The following is a 22,599-nucleotide window of genomic DNA, read 5'->3' on the forward strand; positions in this document are numbered from 1 at the left end:
AGCAGCCTAGTAATTAACCGGGAAGAACTGGAAGCAGGGGAGTTTCCTGATCTCAGAACACTGAACATAACAAACTGCATTGCTAAACAATTTTCATTCCCAAATGCTGAGACTGAAACAAATGTACAGTGATCAGTAAAAGAAAGCTGCATGTGGTGACGCATTCTAGTGCTTAAAAAAGAAGAGAAAACAATGTTTTAAAATACTTTCTAGCTGCTTGTGGCTTCACTGCAAAGAATGTAGTTTGCTAAAACATTCCACAGTACAAAATGGTAAGTTACATGCAATTTTTTTGATTTCTTAAGGAAAAAACATTTTTAGAAAGTTTTTTTTCTTACTTAGTGCTCACATTCCTTTTTCTTCCCTTGCACTTTTTCACTTCTTTTTGACTCCCTTTTGTGCAGTATGGTTGGTAATTGATGATCTTTTCAGCAAGACTTTTTGCAGATATTTTTTTAAACAATATTGTTTTTCAAAACTGTAGAAATTTTAATAGTAATTGAGATCTGTATCATATTTGTCACAAGTGTTAATCTCTATCAGTGAATATGGCAAATATAAGTGATGTTGCATAGGCTATGGTCATAGGACTTAGTAAGCACTGTTTTAACTCCTCTCTTGATAACCTTAGGAGATTGATTTCAGAGTCTGACAAACAAAAGTTAGAAGTAAAAAGAGTTCCTAGATATTAGCTTTTGTTGTATAAATGGAAATCGCAATAAAATTTAGAGATATTAATTAACCATCAACACCTGCCATCAAGATATTAACGTCTCATGATACGTTTCAAATTACTATAAAACAATGCAAGTTGTACACAATAAACATTTTCAAAGTGCTGTTATTAACTATACTTGACACTGAATTCTTACTTTCCATTATAGACTGTCAACCCACTAATAGCAACTAAAAAAAAATGCTAATAGACTAGTCTGAGCATTTTCTTATTTCAGCTTTTCCCTAAAACCTTAATGTTTACATTTCCATGATTTTTTTCACACTTTCCAGATGTCATTACCTTATAAAATGTTAGTCTTTAAATTCAGCTTAGAGTTTCTGGAACAATTAAACATACAAATAAATTTTTATTGATTTGCCATACTTGATTTTTTTTATGTCTAAAATATTAAATAAAGACTAACATAACACTACAAACTCCTCTACTACATTTTTAAAAGATATCATCAAACTCTCTTCTCTTTCTTCTCTCTCTTTCTAATCCTTACACAGACTGGCAACCATAATTATGATTTGTTTAGAAGCCTGAGAGACTGTAAGAATCTTCTGGGGGAAGAATGTGAGAATTACAACTAGATAAACTAAAGCTGGAAATTAAGTTTGAATCTACTTTTTTTCTTCTTTTTTTGAGTGATATCAGCTGAATATATCAGTTAAGATAGACTGCCCTATCCAGTAAATGGACTCTATTTTATCTCACTTTGAACTGGAGAGTAAACCGGCATGGAGTACTGCATGTAAAAGCCATCTAGGTACAATCAAAAGTCATTTTCATCACCACAGATGTCCCAAATTGACCACCATAATGTGGTGGATTAAATGGGTCCTGGAATTAATCACATATGAAAGAAGTTCTCTTGAATGGTGGAATCATATGGGACCTCCACCTGCTGAGATGTTATCGATGCACGCTCCGAACAGCTTTCTAAAATGCTGAAAATAAGTCTTTGTCTTGGAACATTTTTCACTCAGAATTTGAAGAATGCAGGCAAATATGACAAGGAATACTAACTGTATGCAATTAACTGCTTTAAAAGGCAAAGAATTCTGGCATAGCAGAGCTTGTTCAGTCAAAATGAAGAGTTTTTAGTAATTTCTCATCTCAGTGATGAAAGACTTGATTGTATAACATAGGGCAAACGAAAAGAACAACAAAAAAAGAACCATCAGAGAGAAGTGGTAAGGGGTACTGTCGTGTTTTTCTCTCTGTTTTTCTCAAACTGCAAAATCTATTCAAGCTAGGGGACTGGAAAGCAAATGTCATGTTTGCAAAACAAAAGAGGAAAACATCACCAGATTCATAGGGCATATGAATAAATTTAAATCTATTTGATCTTCTGTGCAAAATCTATAGTGAGTTAATGTAACTTCCAAGGTGGGTCGAAGAAGCATATCAGCATGGTAAAGTGTCATCACGTGAGTCAATACAGAATCCATGAGCATTGGTCATTAGGGGCAACAGCATGGAAGACAGACTTTAAAATATGACCTTGGGTACACAGAATTTGTTTTAAAAAATGTAAATATAAAGGGGAATGATGCAATCATAATTTTAAAAAAGTCCCTGTCTAGATGAGATTCAATATGTATTAGACATAAGTAGAGAGAGAGACAGAAGAATATTGTAACTGTAATAACTCTTAGTTTAGTTTTGTCCCGTTTACTTTACATACATTTAGGCTTTTTACAGAAATTAACCTAAATGGCATATATGACTCAGCTTCAAATTTTTTGCCACCTCTCCTTTTTTTCTGAGGCCACTAGCATGCCTCCCTAGGAACATGTGCAGTGGCACCTCTCTACAATATTTTCAGAGGATTCAAGAAGTTTCCTTCTCCCCTTACATGTTTCCCTAGAGTTAAGACCTTTAATCTTAATCAATCCTTTATAATTTTTCCTGAATAAATGAGAGTAGAACCCAAGTGATTTTTATGTTTCTTCTAGGGCTCTGAAAACTGTATCTTGGCTGTGTTGGGAAAACAACTATCACCTGTATCAGGGAACCTGACCCAATGCCAACCAGAAAATTTCTAAGAATGGAATTGATTGTCAAAACCATAAAAGAGGTCAATGATTGGGGCAACCATCTGGCAAGGACTTAAAGTCCTCTCTCTCTTTAAATCAGACCAAACACCTCAGCTGAGTACCACAACCATCAAGGCAATCAGTTTTTCCTCTTTATCATGATATTAACTATTTATGCAAAATAGAACAGCTCCAACATGAATAGATGGAGAAAGACCATCCCTCAAATAATGAAAAACTGTTGTTTAAGGCATTCCCACTAGGTTTAAATTCCTGATTTCATCTTCAAGCCTAAGGAGGTCTGGAATATACCTCATTAGAGTTATTCAGAAAGCAAAATGAAAAGAGACAGACTTCGAGATACTGACTATGAAACATAATATAAAATCAGGTGCAATGCATTAGACTAATGCTTGACCTAACCCAACTTTCTGCTTCCAGTAGTGGCCAACAATAGACACTTCTGGAAGAGCATAAGCATAGGGCAGATGTATTGAAATATTTTTCCAGAAGCCTGGTTTAGCCTCCATCAATTTATTGGCCAGGGTCTCCCTGAGCAGGAGGTGATGTCTTCTGCAGGCCAAACCTTTCACATTCCGTGTATTTCTTTAAAGATGGAAAGTTTTTACTTATATTACAACGGAAAAAAATTCTGAGGTCTAAAGGAGGAAGAAATTTCTAAAATCAGGTTTGAGCAAGGTTGAGGCTTTCACATTTGGGAGATGTTGGCATCTATTTTACATATCTGGCAACCAGATTCAAAGCTAAATTTAAGAAGCATATACAATGTCCTAGTCTTCCATGAATATTTATTTACAGGAGCAAAGCTGAGCTCTTCCAGCCGTACAACCGTTGCCATCTTTATAAAGGAATCCTGTCTGAATTTTCTTCTTCATTGTAAGTAAAAATCTCTCTCCCTACAGGGGAAGAGGACACAATCTAGTCATTTCAGTAATATTGCCTTTTATTAATCTTTTCTGTGAGAGAGAATAAGCAAGCCCTAAATACCTAAAACTACATTACTTAACCTTCTGACAACACTTCTTTTAACAGCAGACAATTCCCTGCCACTGTCAACTTCCAGTAAGGAAACCAAGATTATTCATATACACAAAGGCAAACCCTTACTTTACAACCAGAACTTTACCATTTTATTAGGGGAAATTAAAGCAAAATAGATTTGCATAAATTAATTTTATATTCTACTAGTAACTTGGAAATCTCCATGAGGCCTTGAACAACTCTAGATCAGATAAGAAAAGAAGATTATCTGAACCACAGAGGGAAATCACATATTTTAAGAGACTCAGCTTTAATCAACTAATTCAAACTTAGATTTTATTAAACCTTGTTAATTTTTTCAGATCAAATAAGCTTAACAAGGAGAAAAGAGCTATTCCATTTAATGTCTGAGTACACAGTGCAACTGCAATAGAAGCAGAATAATTCTACAGGTTGTAAAAATTGTATATTTCAAAGAAAGCTTTCAATATCACCAGTGAATAGCTTCGAATTAATCATTAAATTTTGCTTTTAACCAATTCAGAGGTAGTCTTCTCCTCTAAATGTTCATAACATCCTAACTCTGAAGTACCAGGAAAAACCATACTGTTCTGCGATGTGACTGTGACTTGTGGTTGATTTAGCTGTTTAAGAAGGTGGAAACTCTGAAGGTTTTCCTGCAGTTAGGAGGTTTCCAATCTTTTTTTCCCCCCACATGGATTCTCCAATGTCTAACTGGGATTGATCTCCTGTTGCCTGTTTTCTCCCTAGCGTGGCACTCAGAGGTTATACGTGTTCTCTCTTCCTGGAGCTTGTAAGAACATAATTATTTCTGAGACCTCTAGCCCCTGTTAAACTTAATTGAAGCACTCGTGTTTCAAAGTTATTGAGGAGGTGGAAGAGAAGCAGACAGAAATGTACAAGTGCATAATGTGACTACAAGACTTTGTGTCCACAGAAAATCAGTTGAAAACATTAAACATATATAGTACCACTGCCCATTTTTAGATTGATAGAATTCAGTTATATCAAAAAAGGCATAAAAACATATTAAAAACCGGCAACTACAACTCTGCTGACTGGTGACGACTCCCCTTATGGAAGAAGAATTCTGCTGATCCGGAGCTGGCACACCCTGCCCGCTCACCCCCACCTTCCTGGGATCACACACAGCACGTCAGGCATTTCTTGGCAGGGTATTCTGATAATCCTGAACAGCCCAACCTTTTGGAGCACTGCCAGGCAAACATGTACTGAAATAGTCTCTTTCTAACCTGTTTCCAGAAATCACAAGAACATTGCAAAGCCAACCAGGGAATCTGGCTCCATGTGTTTAAGTAACGAGGTTTTGGTTGCAGTATTACCCTGAACAGCAGAACTCCGCCGTGAACGCCTAGAGATATATAACACCAATATAATCCAGACTCATTTTCATTTTGGATTCATTACTTTTTAGTTAAAAGAACCGAGACTGTTTTCTACCTTTCAACATTTAATATATTTTAGTACTGCACTTTAAAGTATTTGATTTAAAAATATTTTGATAGTTTACTTTTTAAAAGTGATCTCATTAAATATCATATAATATTCAACCTAAGGTAATTAGTTTTCAGTCAGTCCTTATACATTATCTAGACAGGTCTAGCTAAAGGAAAATTTAAGATTACCATTTTATTCTATTATATACTTTGTGCCATGTCTTTCTATTGATGTGAACAGTTCATTGCAAAAAAAAATTCTGGTTATCTAAGAACTCATCTCCTTACTGGCACAGTGTTTATGCAAGATACTAAAATAGAGGCTGTGGTAATAATTTTGTGCCTGATCCCTTCAATGCCGTATAATTGCTAATAGTAATTTCAGTTGCTGCTGTAAATCTAGTCCAGAAGATATGATTTGGGCATGTACAGTTAAAAGAGTTTAAGAGAGTGGCAGTATCTACTAAAAAATTGTTATGATTGATGCAAAATAAAGTTAAAAGAACGATAACACTCCAAAGTTTTGATTCAAACAAGGAAACATGCAAAATTACAAAGAATCTGTGTAAGTGAAATGAGAAATGGAAGCTGTTCTCTTCCTTTTTTCAAGTTTTTTTCCATTCTGCCTGTTTCTAATATAAAAATCAAACGATAGAATATATAATTTCTCTTTCCATGTTGGTCTATCTTTTATTTACCATGCATTATAGTAGACAAATCATCATTTATTTTCTCATAGAACTACCATCCATAACAATAATTTAAAACCAGCTAATAAACATTATGGTTTGTTAGAACGGCTACCGATTAAATCTTAAGTGTCTAAAACATACAAATATAAACAGAATGTAATTAGAGCTATTTAAAGAATCCATTTTTAACTTAGATTAACCATACTTTCCATTTGCGAAGGATAAACACTCATAAATGAAACCCATTGCTGAACAAGAAGCAATTACTTCAGTTTAAAATATTAATACATACTGCCTTTTAAGAAGCCGAGGAAAATCATTTATGTACTGTACAATACCATCTCAATTCATACGGAGAATGAAAATGGGATGGCATTCTGAATCCTAAGCGAGCTGCAATCAGCTTTGAGGTACAGTTTGTTCTTATCCATTTATAAGTCCATTAAACTATTTTCTCCAATTAGAATTGCTCTCAAAATAATTATTATAAAATACATATGCATGATCTTTGTATTTTTAAGCTAATAAAAAACCCCAACTTTTTCAACCAGCTCTCTTGCAGCAGCCCTTCTTAGTAAAGACCCAAGACATGCTAGTAATGCAAACTAATTACTGATATACAGCATACTAAATCTAGACTGGATAGGCTCTCAAGCTTGTCCCAGATTGCAGGTCTAGAAATGTACACATACATACATATGCATATACATATGCACCAGGGGTAACAGGTATATGTTGGATTATAATAACTACCTGATTATAACTTCTAAGTTCTAGAGACAGTTGATTTCAGGAAAATTATTTATATTTTGATGCTATGATTTTTTTCTGCTTAGACTATTACTTCATTCTTTCTAAGCGTGGCGTTATAAATTGCATTTAAAGCGTAATCTTGAGCTAAATCATACAAAGTCTTATTTCTTCACGGTGATGCACTGAGAAAGTATTAAGTGTTTTCTTTCCCTACAGCTGCACAAGACCCCTTCACCAGAGAGGGCAAAACCATGGATCCGACAGTGCTGTAAACCAGTCTTTTATTAGCAAGCGTTGTTGTGTCAAGGTTGGGGCCTTCCCTCCTTCAGCCTCAGGACAATAAAGACTGTATTTTCAAAGGGGTAAGAATAAGATTATTGATATTTTAAACCAGATTTTTGGTTATTCCTCCTTATAAGCTGTCACCTCATGCACTACAATTTACCTGGTTATATAGCTCTGAAGCACACTCAAGCGTATAGAAACCGAGTGTGGGAATTCCTCCCTCATCGTTTACAAAGTCCTGATATACTGTTTTAATACTTTTACCAGTCCCTCACTCTAAGAAACCACAATTATAACTGATATAAGAAATTTAGAAAATTATTTTTCTATTCTCTTTGAAGTGGTATTTTAATGTTTATATTTAAGTGTATGTTAAAGGCAATTAGCAACTGAGCAAAGTGAATAATTAATTATGTGCAATTAGAGTGGAACTGTAGACAAATAGTACCGTATTACTGGCAAATTTTAACAATGTGATAAATTATGGCAATTATAGGCGAAGTAATGATTTTCAGTCAAACAATATAAATGTGTTCTGTATTCACAACAAAGTTCAATCTGTTCGTCTGTGTTTAAACTGGCTGCAATTTATACACACGCAAATCATTATTATGACTCTTTTGATAAAACATGCTTATTTTCAGCTCTACTTCATATTATGTATTTTTGCATACCTATTAGCATTTCCCTCTGGAAATGCTCGAAGAGCTTTGAGGATCGTCCTCTGCTCAGTCTTCCTGAGGCATTTCAGGACATAAACTCCCTTAAGTGACTGCCTCACGTCTCTGCAGACAGCGTCTCATACTGTATGATGGACTGCTGAGAGGAACTGACGGCTGAAAGAAGCATTTCAGACTCTCCGGTTTATACCCTCCTGTATCAGGGCAAGTCTCCTCTCATTAGCTATTTAACTTAACGTGCCAAGCTCTCTACTGCAAAAATTGAACAAATATTCCCTGCAGCTGTCTCTTCTGCATTGTCAGTAACCTTGGGCAGAAACGTGGGGCAAAGCAATGTAGTCACCAGAGCACAAAGTTTTCCCGGGACTTTGAGCAATCCTATCTATAAAAGTCCACCAGTTCTGTGAATTTTGGATAGAAAAAGGTAATCTGGTATTTGAAAGTGTAAGCAAGTATCTAGGATTTCAGAAGAGCGACGCAAGGAGGCAAATACACTCCAGCTCTAAAGTAATGCCTAAAAAGCTTCGGACCCGGGGCTCAGTGCCTGCGCAGGAGCGACGCACGGCTGCGGGGAGCACAGGAGGGACGCCAGCTGTGCGTGCAGGCTCTTCTCCCCTTGCTACGCTGGGAAAAAGCCTGGATTTTAACGGCGAGGGGGATGTCCGGAGCCCTGACACGGGCGAGCGGTCGGGGCCGGCGCCTGCCCTCCCTCCCCAGGGTGCGGCTGCGGGGCGTCCGTGAAAGCCGGGACCGCGCTCTGCGAGGAGCCGAGGGGGCCGGCTCGGGGCTCGCCCGCCCGCCCCGGGGCCGCCCCCCGTCCGCCCCGGGGCCGCCGCCCCCCGCCCGCTCGGCCCCGTTCGCCCCCCGGCGCAGCCCGGCCTTGGCGCCGCCCGGGGCCGCCGCCCCGCGCAGGGCGAAGGGGAGCCGGCGGGTCAGACCGCTCCTGCTCGCAGGGAAGGCGCGGCTGGAAGATCCCCAGGCTGCAGTGAACACGGTAGCCTACCACAGCCACCCTTTAACCTATCTTTTTTTCCTGGTTGAGCATGCGTAGTAAGTTAAAATAATACTGAAAAGCAGTTCCAGTGAGTGTTATAACTACCCAGCATTACAAAACAATAATAATAGTAGTAATAGTAATAGTAGTAGTAGTGATACACTTTTCCTAATTCAAAAGGGAACTGTGTGTTACATGGATATGAGCATTCAATCTGATGATTTCACTAGTAAAAACAGCTTATGAAAAGGAAACATAAGGATACTTTTCTACATACACACAGAATTTCCCTTCTTTTGGTTTTAATTTCCTGCATTGCATAAAGGATATATAAACCATATTTTAGATAATTTCTGAAATACATGTGTAGAACTGTAATAGGTGCTATATCATTTCAGTTACATGATACCTATGAAGCTAGAAAACTGGGAATACATCAGATTATACTTTCTTTTATAAATTAAATGCAAGACTTTGAAGTTAAATATGGCTGTAAACACAACATGCACAGAACAGACAAGGCATTTAAGCTGCAGGGGACATTCAGTCTCTGATTTTTTCCATTAAGAAAACAGAGATTATAGAGATGTGCTCAAAAATACCCCACATTATTATTTTTTTTTTAAATATGCTCTTTTCTTTATGACAAGATGACTTTTTTTACTCATCAATATGATTAAGCAAATTACAGGGAATTAGTTCTTTGGGATTGTGCCATCTATGTACTTCTAGTCTCCACCTAGTAGCTTTTGAACTTGTTGACTACTTCTAACCAGTTTGACTGAAAGATAAAGTTTCCCAAAATAAGACACTCCTAAATGTCTCATGAAGTCGGACAGCAAGCTAGAAGAAAGAGACCCTACTCGTGCCCTCTCAAGAAGACGTACCATGATCGCACATAGAATCCATAGAGGAGGAATATTGTTGGAAAATCCTTAACCTAATGTCATGTTTTACAGTTCTGTCCCACTTATAAGGGTGTTCCTGGCAACTCTTTCCTGGGTGTCCAGTGTCTGAAAATGGGTGAGCTCCTGATAAAACCTTGATACAAATCAACTAAAATTCAATTATCCATAGGAAACTGGTGTGCAAGTCATGGACGTACTTCGCTGAATGAAAGATGTGGCTGCATCTGCATTTTGAGGTCTGAGTTTACCTACTGGATTAAACTTTTCAAGAGATTAGGGAGAATGAGCAAGTTTGAAGATTGTTAAGCTTCTCACATCTGAAAGGGTGAGATTATTATGAATAAATCCAAAACGAAACCAGAAAATTCTAGAGAGCTGAAATTTCTGCAGGATTCGACTTGGCTGAGAAGGGAATTTGCAGGTCATGATGTCAGACAGTTATTTGCACTTCATATATATTCCATGTAGGATTCCCAGGTCCTTCAGTGTATCTGCAGATTAGGAGACTTTTAGAGATTAAATGTATTTGACTATTTACCAGCCAATTTATGCTGAATAAACAAAACCAGCAAGTATAATATATTTAAAGGGTATTTAGCTTTTTATAGTACAGTTCTACTTTTTAGAATATTCTGAAAAAGATTATTTCTGCCACTGTGTTCTAAATCTGTACATAAGTGATTTCTATAAGCTTTGAGGCACGAGCGATTTTAACTGAGGTCTATTGTAATGCCTACTTAAATATCAGCCCTGACTTAAATTTGCTAAATATATACACACGTGCAGAACTCACCTGTCTGCATATACTGAATACATATTCAGCTTTGTATATACATGAAACAAAAATCATCGTAAATCTCCATTTATCAATTTCATTGATGTTAAATAATAATTATATAACGCCAGGAAAGCAGGCAACTTTTCTGACCTTTGGGATCAGTATTCTGAAGTTTCTACTTCAAGTTTATTCTCTTTCCCGTCTCTACACTTCTAAACCGTTTTCTCCTTTTTATTAGCTCATTAGGATGCTATCTGCTGATTTCTAATAAATTCTTCTGCATGCTTTTGTGTCCTTTGAGTGAAATCCTGGCTTTGTTGAAGATTTTGGACACTGACTTCAGCAGAACCCTGATTTTACCTAATCTTTCTTTTACAGTCTCCTCTGTCCAGTGAGTTAACTATATTTGTCAAGAATTCTGCATTTCTAACCTGCCTGTTCCCTATCTGAATATTCTGAAGTATTCTCAGAATTAATCGAAATTATTTAATTTTTTCCTTATTTCTTTCATGATCTGTGATTCCTCAACTAATATTTTTCTCTCTCTTTTTGTTATCTGACCAATGTTTTCCCCTTAGAAAAAGAAGTGTTACCTCTGCCCCACTTCATGAATCATTTGAGTTGCTCTTAAAGCTGTCTAAGCTTTTCATTTCTAGTGCATTCCCTGATAACACACTCTCACTTTCTTTCTTCTATGAAATCAGCCGCATAGGAAAATTGTATATCTCTGGATAGATAAACCAACAGCCAGTACTGTGTTATTTGTATCTCGGGCATCTCAGCGCTGTCTTTGCTTGGCTTTTGTGCCTGCTGTCCGTTGTCAGTGACAGCACTTCCCTGCTTTCTTTTGTGGCTCTTCCTCATTCTCTCTCACCACTTCTTGGCTGCATCAGAGACTTCCACTTTCTGTCCTCTTCATATCAAATGTTTCACCCTCCACTCCCCTTTTATTTCCCGGTAACTTTATTTGTACTTTTCTTCTGGTAAGATCTGCATACCTCAGTTATTTGCAGCACAGGCTACCTCAGATGCCAGGTACTTAAAAAGCAAAAAAATTTTTTTTTTCTTTCAGATATTGCCCCCTTTGTATGTTAAATGCCAGTTTGATTTACCAGGAAATACCCAATTCTAATGTTCCACTCCAGTAAATCATCTCTATATATGTTCTTAAAAATATCTGAATCAGCAAATTTACATTGTGCAGATTTCTATACATCAGTCTACAGCAGAAAAATTTATTCATCGTTTACTTTTAACCATAGCCCCAATTGCATCTCTCAGACTTCCTTCTGGAGCCCAGCCGCAGACCACCAGCTGTTCCACATCCATCAGGCTTCCACAGCCTGAGAACAGGCTTTATGTTTCATCATTTCAGCCAGGAGGCACATCTTTTTTATATAACCTGGCAAATATCACAAGAGGAAAGCTCGGCTACAACAGTGGAGGTCAGCCAGGGAAAACAGAAAAACCACAGCGGGTGTTTATTTATGTTTACCTCTGCATGGGGATCGAGGCTGCTGTCCACCCTACATTTAATACATTTTATTTCCACAAGGTACAATCTCCACTGACACAGGCTACTGTTTCCTGACATTGTCTGTGAACTCTGCTGAGAAAGGACTAACATCTGAAAAGCTGGTTTTGTAAGCCTAACAGTATTAAACAGAACAATTTTATTGGACAACTGCTTTTAAGACACTTCTTTGTACTGCAGGAGAGTCATCTCACTCGCTTGGAACCGGACAGAGACAGGGGCTGGGATGAATACTTGAGGACAGTGCCACGCTCCACCTCACAGAACAGGGATCCTCCACGTCAGTTAAGGACTAACACAAAAGGGCGAAAAGGAGCCCTTCTTCTCCAGTGCCAGAAAAGGGGGTCAATAGAGAAGGTTCTAAACCAGGTCCAAATGGGGACCTTTGGATTCTGTATATGAAGGGCAGCACCAGGGACATACATCAAAGTTGTGGGAGTTAGAAAGAAGTGGTGTGTATGTATGGGTTACTTTCATTCTTTCAGTATATGTTATTTTTGTTATTAACTTTCATGAAATTGTACCATTAATAATCCTGTATGTGTTACTTTCCTCCTAGTTATCACTGCAGTCGATTGCAAGTATTATTTTACTCTTTTAATGTTATTTTACTATTTTAACTGGAATACAGCCTTGGAAGTGCAGCACTATTCATAAATGCAATGTTGAGATTATTAAAGCTAGAGATACGCGAACATAGTAAAAGATGAGAAAAATGTATTTGGGTTAATTTGTGGGCTTCTGTTCTGTAAACATAAACTTTGGAAGTCTCTTAAAAACCTCTTGTGTATTCTCAGAAACATCCTTAACTCATTATAAACTGAACTGTCACTTTTATTATTGTGTGTATTAGACATTGCTTAAAATTAAAAACATTAATCAGAAAACTGCTGTCCTAACCAAAGAAAATATCGCCCAGTCTAAAATTCAAATATTAAATTATTTAATTTACAGTCTGTGGGGTTCACAAGATCTGGATACAGTGTGCAGTGCCTTTATGCCACTGTATGCATGTATATATGTATCACAAGCTTTATACTGGAAATTGCAGAATACTAAAATAGAAATGATGCCAAATCTATGACGCATACTATTAAAAAGTATCTTCAGCACCTTCATGAATGGAGAATATTTCTGGCCAGAATCCAGAAGCTGTGGGATAAGTCTGGGCATCTGGGTACAGGAATCCATTCACATACAAAGGACTTCAGGGCCAGGGGCTTCATTCACATGTATAGATAATGCAAAATTATTTTTCTTTGAGAAGGCAGAAAGTCCTTACGGGGACAAAGTTGGTTACAAGATGGTTGCAAGACTTAATAAAAATTGTTAATGAAATAAAAACAATGGTATTTCCTTGGGATTACTGCCTGGCTTCTGTGAGTATCTGCGAGACAGATAACCACATTCACACAATAATCAGTGACGCATACCTTCAGACATGAATATTCCTCACTGAATATAAAAGGATGTCAACAAACAAAGTCACACTTCTGTAGACTTTCTAAAACCTGTTATTGTTTCAATGAAACCTAGCATTGCTATAAATTGAATGGCGCTGCAGGAAGAGATTCTCAGTCTCTCAGCTTATTCATCTTCAGGTAACTGATGGGATTGGGTGTGGAGTTATTTTCACCTCTTCACTTTTACTATCAAATAGACAGGCACTGTCTCCGCTTGTCAGACATTATCAAGACAGCAACAGAATTTACGGCTAATTGTGTACCTTTTAAAATTTGATCTTTTTTTTTTTTTTTTCTTTTGAAAAACATGGTGTATGTATACGTGTGTATCTGTCTGTGTTTGTTAATTATTCATTTACACAAAAAAGAAGTCCTATCCATCTTTAACACCTCCTGCCTTGCTGATAAGAACTGCATATAGAGATAGTGAAATTAGTCAATAGTTATTCCTGGGGAAAAAACTAGGTTTTTTTCCTAAAATCATTTAGAAGATATTATTTAGAAAATAAGACTCAAATCTACTTTGATATGCATTCTACCTGTTGAATAGATAAAGAGAACAGAATAAACAGAACAAATATAATGACATTTAGGTATATTTGTTTATATTTTCCCCCACTTTTCTTTCTGTCTGTAAAATAAAATACTGTTTGAAACTTCAAGTGCATAAGGAATCATCTGAAGTCCTTGTGGCACACAATGTAACAAAGAGTGGAGTAAAACTACAATCACTGAGAGATATAAAGACTATAGAAAGATGGGAGACAGAGAAGCAAAAGGATCTTAAAAGGTTTGCATAAGGACTCCAATTACTCTTTTAAGCTTTTGATGTTCAAGCACATGTCATTAAACACTTCATGTTGCTGTCCAGACCTCTCCTACACAAGTAACTTGAAAGAAAGATTTCTATTTTGCAGGAAAGTTTTCCCTTCTCGTTTTATAACTTCTCTAACCATCTTTTTTCATCCATGTTACAGTTACCACGATGAGCACCAGAACTACAGTTTTGATAATGTTTAACTTCTCCATAAATGTTATCTTTCTGCGTACTGACATATGGCTTCAGAATTTAAGCAGACGTGTCCCTCAGAGATACACTTTTTTTTCCTAACCCACCAGACATTATGTAGTATTATATATAGTAATATATATATAACATTATAGGTACTATATAAACATATATAAATAATGTGTAAGCATTATATAGAAGCATAATCTACTGTCTTTCAGAAGCCAGCGATGAATACATTTTTATTTGAACCAAATGATTTACTAATCCAATCTCTTCAAGTCTTTGGTGCTTTGTAACTATTATCTTAGTTGGTTTTATAAGATAACCACATTACAGGTACATATCAAGCAGTGTAATTCCTTCATGGCATTTCAGAACAGAAGTGCTACTTCTAAACAAGTAGAGTGGAGGCAGCAAATACAGGCCCTTTACAATAAATTGCGGTCAGCTTTCTTAAGCAACCCTGCTGTAGGTATATTGAACTTCTAAAATATGTTTCTTACGAACATGTGAAGGATTCAGCAATTTTATTACATTTAAATTCTTACAGAATGTATCAAGATAGGAACACTGAAAATTTGATCTTTTTGTGAATGAGCCAGAGAGAGAAAGGGAGGGAGAGAAACAGCATGGTTAGTAGCTGAAAATATCATCCTTTTTCATTAGTTTCAATAGACTACACTAGTAATAACATCTCAGTGACGTTGATATTGAACCACCTACTCCACCCAGGAGGAGAATGTGGCCAGAAATTACTATTTTCCTATGTCTGATACTGATAGTACATTCATGTAGAAAAATATCATCGTTTCAGAACTGAGAGTTTTAGATAGAGCAAATGTTTAGTGTTCACATTATTTATAATTTTGCAAGCTGCGATATTCCTAGTTTCAGTGCAGTGATCAATGTTCAGCAAGGCTACGTCTTCTCAAACTGAGATCCAACAGGTAGCACCTTCCAGCACAACCCGAACACTGAAATCACCACCTGAACCACCAGCAGAGGCTGACCCACAACATCTGTATCTCTTACTACTGATCCCTCACATATAATGTACTCTAACTCACACCCCAACAGAAGAGACTCCTGAATTGTTTTAGTAAGAAAGAAACCTGTGAGCTGCTACGAATGTAATGTTGATTACAGAGATCCTAGAAGTAGTGCTCTTCTGTACGAAGTTTTTCACAGATACTCGTGAAGAAGCACAGAAACATGGTGTTTCCACTTTTTTTCGTTACTGTTTTTACTTTGCCTGTCGCAGGTAGCAGATCTTAGAAGGGCCCATAAATATTATTTTATAGAAATATAGCTTTATGTATACACTCCCTCCCCCTACAGGACACTAAAGTCTATACAAACAGAAAGAGACAGTGGGACTCAATGATTAACAAAAATGATCAAAATTCTTCAAAGGATACGTAGCAGAAGCAGATACAATTTCTAAAGCCACGTTCTTAAGCTGAAGGCTTCAGTTGTATATCTTGCCTACAAAGAACGTCTTGAATATCAGACTACCATGACAACACTTATTCTGCAGTTTGAAGAGAACTACAGGTGTGCTACAAATACAGTGGGAGTCCTTTAAAGCCCCGAATCCCAGGCTTGATCTGGTTCTCCAGCCATAAATAGGGACAGAAAATCCTCCTGATTGTACTCCTGAATAACTCTCATTTAAAGCCAACATATGAGGAACATGAGAATGTGGTCCAAAATAGGCATCAGGACCATAATGATTTAACAACAAATTATACTGATAGGCTTGTCACTAGGACAAGTCAAGGTATATGAATCCCAAGTAATAGAATGAGAAAATTGTTCTATGATAAGCATAATATAATTGGTGGTAAAGAAGACTTACTTTGTTTGGGGGGGGGAGGGTGTTGAGCCCCTTTTACTTACAGAGAAACAAAATCTCTGGGGAAATATTAAACAGGCAATAAAATATTTTTTTGAAACTTTCTGGATAAACAAATATCAGAGTATTTTAAAGTAAATGTAAGAAACAGAAACCTTAAAAATTATCCACATCTTTATTTAGCTGTTACTTCTGAAACTTTGCTTTTACTAGATACAACACTATCCTGTACATTTAAACTGAATTACTCCTGTACTATATATAGGCAAAAATATTTAGAACATATAATAAAACACACATTGAAAAAAGAAGACAAAGTAAATAGTTTGTCTAATGTACATGCGTGCTTTATATATGGTTATATACATATGCTTATATACCTGTTGTCTGGCAGGGGAGGGGCAAGAAGAGCAAAGCCACCATCTATTTGTGACTGCAAATACTGACGTGTTATTGGAAACTAGAGGGGAAAAGAATTTCCAGTCTTCTAGTTTCATGTCACTGATGTGAGGAAGATAACTTGGTAAAATGCTTTACAGTATTCCTGATAAAACCTACCATTTATAAAAAATCAAATCCACTGCTGCAGCTCCAGATTGAAGAGACGACCTTAAAAGAAGAAAAAAAAATCTACTTCCAAATAGTCTTCCTCTTCGTAAATACGATAAACTCTTGGCTATTTGTTGACACTTCCTGACAGAAATAGGATAATGCCACTCTTCAAATAAGTTCTTATTTGTTTGTTACACCTTTTGATGGGTTTATCTCCTGCCATCCAATAATGGATAACTTTTCTGGTGAAATCACTCATGTCAGGCCTGTAAATGAGAGCATGATTGTGGGGAATCTAAGCAACACAACCAGGAGACCCATGGTGTTAAAAGGAGCTTTTAGAACTTTGCAAAATTGCCTCTCTAAGCCACAGTTGGAATGGATGGGACTGATTTTTATTTGCCTTTTGATTTCTAAGAAATGTGTTTAGTCTACAGATATTTTATTGCACTGGGAGTTTCCTATAGGTAAAAAAAAATTCAATTATCTGTCTATTATACATATAGTGTAGCTGTGTCCCAACATAAAGAGTATTTTATTTCAACTGACTTGATAATCTCAGAATGCGTACCTATACATATATAACAGCACACTAGGAAAAGAAAACAAACTTTTATTAAAAAAAGCTATTCTAAAACAGCTGAGCAGGTTAAAAATAAGATGAGTATTCAGGATTAAAGAATTTCTACATTAAAGTGTGCTATATGCTCTTTCAAAGATCCCGCTGAATCCAACCAGCCTCTATCTGCAACCAAAATTCTGCAAAGAATTTTCTGCAAAGAATTTTAGTTGCAGAATCTCCAATTCTGCAAAGAGAACCTCTACAAGCATAGCTCTTCTCTTATCTACGCTTGTTCTTTGCTGCACTTAACTTCAATTTGCTTTAACCCAATTAATTTAATTATACACCAGTGAACTTGGTACCAAAAACTGGCTTCTAGATTTTCTGTGAAGTGCGTGGAAGAGTATCATAAACTGGAATTTCTTACATACTTTTACTGAGAAGGAGGAAAAAATACAGGGACTATTCTCTTAGTCAGCTTGCAGCCTGCGGTTAAAATGAAGAAAAAGGGATGGACCAAGTTTGTTGCAGGAACCTCTGTCACTCATGGAGACAATGTCCCAGCAATCAGCAAGGGTGACGAACTACCACTGAGTTAGGAACTCAGCAGCAGCTGGGAACCAGAAAGAGCTGCCTTTGCAAATCTTCTTTGCTATATTTTTGATGGGTTTATCACCTGCCAGTTGGTAAGGTGTAACTCTCTTGCTTATTTATCATCTGTCCATTAATGGCAGACTTTGTCCCTGAAAGACTGGAATCTGTTCAGGACTCTCGTCTCAAAGTGAAGGCATAGTTATGGCTGAGAGCCAGATTATAAACCTGAGTGAGTGGTAAGTATATTAGAGTGGTGTTTACACCTTTGGAGGCGGAGAATGAATGACTGGATCAAAGAAGAAGAGTTGGGCTTTTGGCAATTTAAGGACGATAGAAAAATAGGGCAGGAAAATGCAGAATTAGCCAAAGGTAAGTGAATGGAAGAGTAGGTTTGTGAATCTCTGGCAGTAAAACAGAGTGGGGCAAATAATGAGAGGGGAAAAAGGATACAATCTTTGGCTCCTGTGAAAGAAGGGTGAAGAATAGACCATTGAGTGAAGTGCTGACAAAAGGTAAGAGTGTAAAGGGAAGAGTCAAAAGGACATTGTGTGAGACAGAAGACCCTGACAAAAGTAGCTGAGCTTTTCCTTTGCTTTTGCTGAGACCATTATTATAATGTGCAGAATAGAAAGAGAAAGAAACTGAAGAGAGAGGAAAAGGTACAGCTGGTTCTAAGTAATGTTAGGTGGCAACAGTACATGAAATTACTGGGACAAGTGGTGCCTTTAAAGGATAAAAGAGGGCCTTTGATATAGGTGAAGGAGTGAAGGAGAGGCAGAGGAGAAAGTATTAGGGCCACAAGGATATGTTGGTTTGATCTCCTCTTTGAAATAGTTGGCAGAGAGGGAAGTGAGAGGAATTAAAAGTAGTAAACAGCCAGCAAGAATTGCTAACATGATATTTTACTGTAAGGAAAATTCCACTAATATATCTTACAGATGAACAAAATGGGATTTTATAAAGTCATATTCACTGTCCTGTCTTATGAGAGGGTAATATGTTAGCTTGCACAGCTTTTCTCAAGGAATTCTATAGAAATATTTCCAAATTCTCCTATTTATATTACAATTGTAGACCGACATATAAAAAATCGAAGAAAAACACGCATGGAAAAGTGGTTACAATTTTGTTCATACTGTAACTTTGAAAGTGGTATTTCTCATTGTGACTATTTCAGAATGTATTTATGGAGGATGCCACTTAGCATATTACTCATTTTTTTAATTCCTTACTGTGCTAGAGATGATATAAAGAGGAAGCTAACATTATGATGATGTTGGAAAGAAGTTCACTGTTTTGCACTCATTTTACTGAAAGTCATTTACAAGGCTTCATACACTTTACAATGCAAAGTTACAGTGAAATCAATATAAAGTTGTGGATAATTTTTTTCATTAGGTATCTGATTTAAACCATGGAATAAGGAAATAGATAAATATGAACAAAAAATGTGGGCTGCATGCGAGTAATGAAAATAACTACATGTAGACACAGTAATGACAGCAACATGTTTACAGAGCTAAGTTTGATTTGCCTCACCCCAGTCCTGATGGACAAAAGCTGGTTCTGATTTGCAGCCCCTGAACTGCTGCTGAAATCTCCGTACTAACACATTTATGTTGTTTCCTGACTATAGTTGGCTCACGTCCCGTCGGTTTAAGGCTGGGGAGAGTAAGCTTGCATGTGATTATATCCATGTAGGAGGTTTCTCTGTCTGTAGTGCACTAGCTTGTTATTACTGCATGCCTTTAACATTAGGCTGTGTCATGTTACATTATGCCTACAACATGAAATAATATAGAACTTCATGCACTGCTATTCGTAGGCAGCAGAAAAACTACAGACTAAACATAAACCATTCAAGCCCACTTTATTGCAGCAGACTGTAAGAGAATGTGCAGTAAGGTATTCGAAGAATATTCAGCATGCTGACTAGTCAAAGTACTTTTGGATAGTTCTTCCATATATTTCTAGTTTTCAGATTTCATTTGTGTTGGCTCAAGGGAGCAATCTCTCTATCACTGAAAAACACATTCAGCATAAGTCAGTTCCTGAGAGGAATGTCAAATATGAAACAAAAAACAAAACAAAAAGCCCCCCGCAATACAACAGAACAGGAGTGTCTTGGTGAATGAAGCAAGAATTGAAAATAATAAACCTACTAGAACAATATGAATGCTAATATGGTTTACCTTGTATTTTTTGACATAGAAGCTGCATATGGATTGTCACCATAGACTGTACACATTAAAACGCACTGTGTAGAACATATGTTAATTTAAAACCTGTGAAACTCAGTTTATGAAACTGGCATGTACAACATATGAACCTTAGTCGGCTTAATTAATCTGCTCTACATATTCCTAACCTAACAAAAGACACCAGCTATGAAAAATATGTAATTGAATAAAGTAAGTATCATAGAGCATTTTGGACTACTTACTAATTCCTTTTCATGTTGTGTTGACATAAGTTTACCAATTAAAAGCAGAGAATTCATTTTTCTTTTTATTTGAAACCTCACTGCTCTCAGATCTTCATGGGAAGGGTGAGCCTAAAGCAATAACCATAGGAAGGAAATGCTGTAGGGAACTCCTGCAGCATATTGTAGCAGGCAATGGGACTGCACTTTAATTCCATATTTTGTAGCAACAAATGTTTTTTTTCCCCAGTTATGTTGATACCCCCAACATTTTAAACCCACCACATTTTCCCTGGCATTTTTAAATCTAGTATTTAATAATTAATAATATTTTGTGCTTAGATTCAATCGTAAGTACTTTACACTTCGTGAATAAACTATGGTAATCATTGCAGTTTGAAAAACATACTGGTTTTAACTGCTTACAGTAAATCTGAATAAAACCAACTTCACTGTTTTCCAAATAGTAAATACTTCTTATTTAGCAATATACATATTGACGCATCTCATGGCCAGAATTGCTGCGAGCAAGTTATAATAACAAAAAAAGTTAGTGGCAACTACATTAATTAATTCCTGGTCAAATTGTAAAGGCATAATTATTTGATGAGTTCATATCTAGAGTTTAGAATATCTTTCAGGTGTATGAACTACAACTGAACAGATGCCCTCCACAAAGGGTTTTCCTAATGTTGCAGCACCACAACCTAGGGAGTCAGAATACACCAGCTTACCTTGCAAGGGAAACAGCATGACTGAGGAAGTCCTTGAAAACAGATGTTCTTTCAACTAAAGTTTTCATGCTGACAGTTTGGGTTTTTTTAATTCAGAAATTGTCCAAGGACATTGCTTCTTCTAAGAGCTCCCTTTCTGGGTTACAGGAAGCAGATCCTTCCTGATGAGGCCTTCAGTTCTTGTATTAACAGTATTAAAACCAAGAAGTCATGAACTCAAAAATAAAAGGAGGAAGATAGCTAAAATTGTCATGAAACATTTATCGCTTTGCCTGGATTGCCAGAGCAGAATAACAGAGGTAATTAATATATGGTTTATTACATGCAAAGCTTGAAAAATACGCTTAGCAGTTACTAGTTCAAAGATGAAGAAGTTTTGTCAGACTTAAATACTTTGGTCCTTTGTGCTCTGTTCATCCCTGAAGCCACATCTACTCCTGCAGCTCATGTTCTGCCATGCTTGGACCTTGGCATTTTGCTGACTAATCTCTAACCAACCAGATTGCTCTTCAACCAGCCATACCAAATACTAAACTAGATGTGTTCCCTCCAGCAGTGCCTTGCAGCCATACGTGAGAAATTAATGCTGTTTAGATCTTGTTCCAATTATAAGCAAAACAAACAAAAATCAAATATAGCCTTCCTAGCTTGAACTGTTACTTTTTGCTAGCAAACTGTAGGATCTACATCCAGAGTACGGGTAGCGGATGCTTCTTTCCTCTGGAACTAGATTTCAGAAAGTTGAACCAGAGGGTGGTCTGTGTTGGACTGTGAAGGATAAAAGCTGTGGGGGAGCCTTGAATTCTGTGAGAGGAGAAGAAAGAGGTTCAGGGAAGCGTGCAGATGTCAGGAGAATGCTCTCCTGCAATGCTTGGGAGTTTGTATGTTAAAGTAGCATCTGCTGGGTGGTGGCTGTGGAACATACTGAACCTCCTGGTGTGGTAGGAGCTCTTCTTTACATACATTAATGACACTGTATCCTCCCACATTTGGAAAATCGTTAAGGGTGTAGTGTGAACTTTCAGTTTGGACATATAGTTACCCACTCAAAAGGAGTTTTACTGTTACTTATTTTCAGAACTTTAATATAGCATGAGTTAGCAGAATTTAGCTGAGGTGAGAAAGACCTACGTCTGGAAGTAATTCTGGCCTAAATAGAATAAAACAGAGCATTTAGATGGAAATGTTTCAGGATGAATTTCGATACTTACTCTCAAATATGCAACTTGGAAGAAAGGAAGGTGAGGACAGATACACCTATGAGTAGCATTATAAATTAAGGATCATTGTATGCCTTCACTGAAGTTTTTATACCTGGCTGAACCAGCAATGAACAATGAGTAGACAAAGAAGTGACGCCAGAACAGCTTTAGGGGGAAACCTCTCAAGCCTGTTCTGGGGAATCGACACACTTGGGTGTGTGTAATGCTCCTCTGTAATGCTCATACACTGATGCATGCAGCATAGGGAACAAACAGGAGCCAGAAGTCAGCGTGCAGCTACAGGGCTATGACCTCATTGGGATCACGAAGAGATGG

The 22,599-nt window shown here is 37.0% G+C and overlaps 1 protein-coding gene and 1 long non-coding RNA gene across 6 annotated transcripts in view; one reads left to right on the top strand and one right to left on the bottom strand.

Moving 5' to 3' along the window:
• TENM3 (teneurin transmembrane protein 3) overlaps positions 1-22,599 on the bottom strand; it is a 623,972-nt gene that overhangs the window by 512,593 nt on the left and 88,780 nt on the right. The window lies entirely within an intron of this gene.
• LOC148051415 (uncharacterized) lies at positions 122-14,437 on the top strand. 5 transcript variants are annotated; one of them, XR_015699729.1, is made up of 6 exons: positions 122-272; positions 3,583-3,660; positions 6,156-6,345; positions 6,905-7,050; positions 9,725-9,880; positions 11,596-14,437. It is a non-coding gene; the product is annotated as an uncharacterized LOC148051415 (long non-coding RNA). The 5 variants fall into 5 exon arrangements; XR_015699725.1 differs by lacking the exons at positions 3,583-3,660; positions 6,156-6,345; XR_015699727.1 differs by lacking the exons at positions 3,583-3,660; positions 6,156-6,345 and having other exon boundaries at positions 9,725-9,791.

The sequence above is a fragment of the Nipponia nippon genome, unplaced genomic scaffold, assembly GCF_047370975.1.
Source record: "Nipponia nippon isolate SJK-2023a ecotype South Korea unplaced genomic scaffold, ASM4737097v1 scaffold_6, whole genome shotgun sequence".
Lineage (NCBI taxonomy): Eukaryota > Metazoa > Chordata > Aves > Pelecaniformes > Threskiornithidae > Nipponia > Nipponia nippon.